Source organism: Pithys albifrons, chromosome 4, assembly GCF_047495875.1.
Source record: "Pithys albifrons albifrons isolate INPA30051 chromosome 4, PitAlb_v1, whole genome shotgun sequence".
Taxonomy (NCBI): Eukaryota; Metazoa; Chordata; class Aves; order Passeriformes; family Thamnophilidae; genus Pithys; species Pithys albifrons.
In genome coordinates this window covers 27,900,703-27,907,053 of record NC_092461.1, presented here as the reverse complement: position 1 = coordinate 27,907,053, position 6,351 = coordinate 27,900,703, and the positions used below count along the sequence as shown (strand labels likewise).

General features: G+C 50.7%; 1 pseudogene; it reads right to left on the bottom strand.

Annotated features, from left to right (window-relative positions):
• Positions 1–2,499: 2,499 nt before the first annotated feature.
• Positions 2,500–2,618, bottom strand: LOC139671743 (5S ribosomal RNA; annotated as a pseudogene).
• Between the last annotated feature and the right edge of the window lie 3,733 nt (positions 2,619–6,351).

Below are 6,351 nucleotides of genomic sequence, written 5' to 3'. Positions count from 1 at the left end.
CAGGGATGGTGACTCTTCTTCACCCCATCCCAGCCAGACTGGGAGGTAAAACTTCCTCAAATCTCTGTGGGAAAAGGGGGTTTGTCCCCCTGATGTCCCAAATCTCTCCCTAAGACCCTCCCAAAGGAACGGCTCCGGTTGGGAAGCTGCTCCTGGCAGCAAATCTGACAGCCCTGAGTTTTAGTGAGGGAATAATCCACGTGAAAGGATCTCTCCTCACATGCCAAACATTGCAAGGGGGAAAAAAACCCAATAAAACCCAAACCCTTGTGCTGGCTGAAGACATCTCCAATGAATGTCCCATTTTCCCAGGCTCAAACCTTATTTATTTAAGTCTTCCCTCATAGGGTTCATCCCATGCCAGGTTTTGATGGCCCAGAACAGCAGCTTCCAAATTCCAGTATCACCTTGGAGGAAAAAAATTCATATTTTCTTACAGGAATTTGAGAAATAGATGGAAAAACCTTAAATTTCATTATGGTGTTGAAAAAAATATATATATTTAAGTGAGTCTGGAGCATTTTTATCGGGCAAAGAGCAGAACTGGAAATTTCAGCTCAGAGGGTGAAAAATATTAGAAAATTAAAAGCAGAGAAAAGGTTTAGTGTGTCTTGTTTCATGAAATTATTTTTTTTTCCTCCAGAAAATTGAAGTTGGTGAAGACAAAGCTCACACCTGATCACCTGATGCTCCTGGAGATCCTCACTGGGAGTCCTTGATGTGGATCCAGGACTAAATTCCTGAAGGATCAGCATCATGAGTTAAAAAAAGCTCCATGGGGGAAGGACTGGGAGCCACCAAAGGGGTCAGTGCTGTGTTGAGCTTTGACTTTATTCCCTGTCAAATAAATGTATTCCCAAGCCAGAGCTGTTTAACCCACATGGATTGTCCTGCTCCTTCTCCCTCTCCCTCCTCCATGGATTTACCTCTGTGTGGGGTGTCTTGCACTTGTTCCAGGTGATTTATGTCCCCACTCTGAAGTTCAGGAATGACAAGGCAACAAAATCCCTCAGTAGCCTCTTAAACAACTCAATAGAAGGGACAACATTCTCATTTTATTGTTGTTCATAAAATTTTATGGGTTGGAACTCGCTGGGTTTGTTCCACTGAATGAAAGGAAGTGGTTTGTGGGGTTTTTTTCACTGTTATTATTTTTTTGAATCTGATGGAACAGCTCATAAATGGACCAAACTGATTCTCTTCCTCTTCAGGGAGATGGGAAGAGGGCAGGAAAGATCAGAAGGGAAAGGAGGTGGAGAAATCCTCCTCCTCCTCTGGATGTCTCCCAGGCTGCCAGAGATGTAGAACCAGATTTAACTCTGTGGGTCAGTGTGTGGGGAGGGGGCAGGGAGGTGTTCCTGAGATCCAGGGGTGAAGGATTTTGTTACCCAGTGCAAGGAGATCAGTGGGATTGAGTGTCCCAGGTCTGTGGTGGTGGGACCACAAACCCAAGCACTGGCCATCCCTTCCCTGGGGTTTAGTCTCTGAAGATGTTCCCACTGGTTTGTAAAAGAAGAGCCCACAGTTTGTAGTCTTGTCCAGGGAAAGATGTGAGAGGCAGGGACAGAAACTGGGGTGGGTCCTGCCCCACTGAGGGCTCCCCTGGTGGGCCCCATATCACCACCCTCAAGATACAAAGCCTAAGCTGAAAGGGAAGAAAGTCCAGCTTCATAGAATGATAGAATGGATTGGGTTGGAAGAGACCTCCGAGATCATCAAGTCCAACCCTTGGTCCAACTCCAGTCCCTTTACCAGATCATGGCACTCAGTGCCACGGACAAGCTCAGGTTAGAAACCTCCAGGGATGGGGAATCCACCCCCTCTCTGGGCAGCCCATTCCAATCCCTGAGCACTCTCTCTGCAAAGAATTTCTCTCTGATCTCCAACTTCAATTTCCCCTGGCAGAGCTTGAGCCCATCGTGCCCCCTTGTCCTATTGCTGAGTGCCTGGGAGAAGAGACCAACCCCCACCTGGCCAGAACTTCCCTTCAGGCAGTTCCAGACAGTGCTGAGGTCACCTCTGAGCCTCCTCTTCTCCAGGCTAAACACCCCCAGCTCCCTCAGCCTCTCCCCACAGCACTTGTGCTCCACTCCCTTCTCCAGCCTTGTGGCTCTTCTCTTCTCAGTTGGGTTGGAAGAGACCTCTGAGATCATCAAGTCCAACCCTTGATCCAACCCCACTGTGATCACCAGCCCTTGGCACTCAGTGCCCTGGGCTGGTGATCACAGTAGGGTTGGATCAAGACATGGTGGATTCTCTGTCCCTGGAGGTGTTTAAGAGGACACTCAGTGCCACCTCCAGTCCCTTCTCCAGCCTCGTTGCTCTTCTCTGGCCCCGCTCCAGCCCCTCAAGATCTTTCCTCAACTGAGGGGCCCAGAACTGAACACAACACTCAAGGTGTGGCCTCCCCAAGGCAGAGTCCAGGGGAAGGGTCACTGCCCTGGGCCTGCTGGCCACGCTAGTTTGGATCCAGGCCAGGATCCCATTGGCCTAAAAATAAGCCCACAGCACCCAGTGTTCCCAGGCAGTCTCCCATCCAAGTACTAACCCAGCCCGACCCTGCTGAGCTTCTGAGATCAGACGAGATCGGGTGTTCTCAGGGTGGTATGGCCATAGCTTGATGCAAGGTAAAGGGATTTCATGAGAAATGTGGTCAGATTGCCCAGAGAGGTTGTGTTGAACGTCCTTGAAGGTGGGAGTAGAAGATCTGAATTGCCATTTGATCCTAGAATTTAGGGAAGGGAAACTTGGCTGAGCACAAGGATAGGATCCAGAAACACCTGCCCTGGGATGCTGTGTCTGCCTGTTCCCAGCATGTGTTGCTGCTGAAATTGAGAGGACCAGTAGAAATGCACTTGGGAGATGCAAACCCCTGAGCAGGGATGCAAATCCCCACTGGAACTGGATGCACCATCCCTATCTGGTTCATGTTCATGGTTATGGTGACACAGCCATTGACCTCCATTCCTTCTCCATTCCTCTTCTCCAGAGGGGCTGAACAGACGGAATAAAGGTTCCTCCATGTCTCCATCACTATGCGCTCTTCCAGGCCATGTTTTTTGCTCCTCACATTTTAAATCACCTGCAGGAGCAATTCCCTGATCCCAGGAAATGCTGCAGGAGCCGGAGGAGAAGTTCACCCTTGGCACCACCAAAACTCAGCCCAAAGGACTGAGAAGTTGAACACCTGAGGCAAACACAACCTAAACATCAAAAAAACCCAGGCATTTCTCATCACCCACCTCCCATCAGGCCGAGATTCCATCAAAGAGAGCTCGAGCAACGCGAGGAAAAGAAACCCAAATTGACTATGTGGCAACACAAGCCATAAATTGTGGTTGCTGTGGCCAGTGCTGGGGCTGGATCCGATGCCTATTCCTCTTCTCCTTTGATTAAAACATCCCCTGCTAATTGCATTTCCAAACCCTCAGTTTATTTATTCATAATCAAATTCCCTCCCTCGCTGATCCATTCTCATCTCCCGGCTGAGAAACTCAGCCCTGAGATTTGACACCAAGATGTTCCTGCCAGGAACTGTGGAGTGGGGGGAATGGAAGGAGTCACATCATTCCCTACATCCTGACACTCTTAGGGATGGGGTTTGATGCTGGTTTAGCTGAGTGGTGCCCCCTCACAGCATCACCACCTCATCCACCAACTACTTCTCCTGTACTCTGCATTGGGGAGGCCACACCTTGAGTGTTGTGTTCAGTTCTGGGCCCCTCAGTTGAGGAAAGATCTTGAGGGGCTGGAGTGGGGCCAGAGAAGAGCAACGAGGCTGGAGAAGGGACTGGAGCACAAGTGCTGTGGGGAGAGGCTGAGGGAGCTGGGGGTGTTTAGCCTGGAGAAGAGGAGGCTCAGAGGTGACCTCAGCACTGTCTGGAACTGCCTGAAGGGAAGTTCTGGCCAGGTGGGGGTTGGTCTCTTCTCCCAGGCACTCAGCAATAGGACAAGGGGGCACGATGGGCTCAAGCTCTGCCAGGGGAAATTGAGGTTGGAGATCAGAGAGAAATTCCTTCCAGAGAGAGTGCTCAGGCATTGGAATGGGCTGCCCAGAGAGGGGGTGGATTCCCCATCCCTGGAGGTTTTTCAGCTGAGCTTGGCCGTGGCACTGAGTGCCATGATCTGGTAAAGGGACTGGAGTTGGACCAAGGGTTGGACTGGATGATCTCGGAGGTCTTTTCCAACCCAATCAATTCTATGATTTTATGATTCTATCTCCTTCTGTGAGAAGGTGTTTTGTTTAGAGGAAGAGGGAAAGGCTGTGGATGTGTCCACCTGGACTTCAGTGTCTCCCACATCTTTTTCCTGGAAGAACTTCCTGATCTGCCCCAGGGTTGCTTAGGGAGGGATTGTTAAAGCTGCACAAAAATTCCTGCCAGGGGTTTGCTTTGGTGACACCAAATCCCTGCAGATCCAGGATGGCTCCTGCAGCTCTGGAAGGGATAAGCCATGTTTGGAATCAGCTGCTCTTCCAGGATCTCACCAATTTCTTTAAAAGCTTCAGCTTGGATTCTCTCAGCATCAATACCTGTTTTCCAAGGCCTTCAATCCTTTTTTTTCCACTCCCTTTCCTTATGGCTCTGTGATTCCTCTCCTGATCTGAAGTTGTTTTAGTCCCTACTATAGCTCCAGGCATCAATTCAAGCTCGAATTTCAGCCCAGCTCCACACATGGAGTCCTGTCCATCCTCACAGGTCTTTCCATGGTCCCACAAGCTCCGGTGTCTCTTGGCCCAGCAGAGGATCCTTCACCAGAGGATCCTTTTCCTCCTGGAAAAGCAGATCCCATTTTTAGACCCTTCTTCATTGTTCCCTCTTTGTGTCACAGCCAAGGAATTTTCAGGCTCTGAGGAAGTTTGCCAGGAGGTTTTTGGTGGACACAGGGATATTTTGGAAAGAAACATGAGTCAAGGCACAACCCTGGAGGTTGTGAGAGCCAAACCTTCCCTGTCCTCCCTCCATCCCTTTCTCCTCCCTTTTGGGCTTCCAGAAGACAACCAGTTTCTCCTGGGAAGGGCTGAATGTGGCAGCCACCTTCACCCCCAAGCTCCCACCATGCCACCACCTCCACCAGGACCCTGGCCCGCCCTGGCAACAGGAGTTTCCCATTCAGCAAGCCTGGACCAGTTTATCACTGTGTGTAGGTGACCAAAGCTGTGGATTCTAAACCCTCTATCTCATTTCTCATTAAACAATGGACCATTTGCAGCAGCTGCCCAGGGCACAGCTGAGCCCTCAGGCTGGGAGCTGGCTGGGAAAGAAGCCTGGCAGAGGAGCTGGGAGAACTCCCCTGCAGGGAGTCCTTGGCACCTCCACACCCACCTGAGGGCTCAGCTCTGCTCATGGGCCAGCAACGATTCCAAAATCCCCCCTGACTGCCAGAGTCAGATCCCCCAGTGTGGAACTCCCTGCCCTGGGGGAGGCACTGGGGGCTCCCACCTGGACCTGAGGGTAATTTATCGTGGGGTTTGGAGACCTCTGGGACCACTGGTTGGATCCAGAAGAGGAGCAGAACCTCAGCAGGAGGAGCCCACCACTCTGGACCAGACTGTGCCATCATCTGCACCAACAGGTTTGTCCCTTCCTTTTCCTTTGGACTCGGAGCAACCACGTGGGGCTCAGCACAGGGGCCACCAAACCCCTCTGTGTTTGTGCCCCTGGGGGCTGGGTTACACTGCTGGGTTTTGTGGGTTAAACCCAATTTCTCTTTGTGCCATTGCATTTATTGTGTTATTGTTATTAAATTGTCACTCTGACTTATAATCTCTTTTGTGGTGGGTTCATTTCTCCTGCTGGTTTATCTTTAAACCAGCACATGGGGGTTTAGGGACTTGGAAAACCACTTGTAGGATCCAGAGGATGAGCAGAACCTCAACAGGAGGAGACCACCACTTTCAACCAGACTGTGACCAACACTCTTGAGCAGACTGTGACCTCATCTGCACCAACATGTTTGTCCCTTCCTTTCCCTTTGGACTCGGAGGAACCACGTGGGGCTCAGCACAGGGGCCACCAAACCCCTCTGTGTTTGTGCCCCAGGGGGCTGGGTTGTACCTCTGGGTTTTGTGGGTTAAACCCAAATTCTCTTTGTGCCATTGCATTTATTCTAATATTGTTATTAAATTGTCACTCTGACTTATAATCTCTTTTGTGTTGGGTTCATTTCTCCTGCTGGTTTCCCTTTAAACCAACACAAGGAGCCATCCCATTCCCATCCCAAAAAACACCCTCCCCAAGTGTTCCGGCACACAGGGCTACAACGCGACACATTCCCCGCCTGGGCTCTCCCTTAATCCCTCCCCCACCCTCCTCCTCGATACCTGGGCTCGTCCTGGTGCCTTGAGAGGAT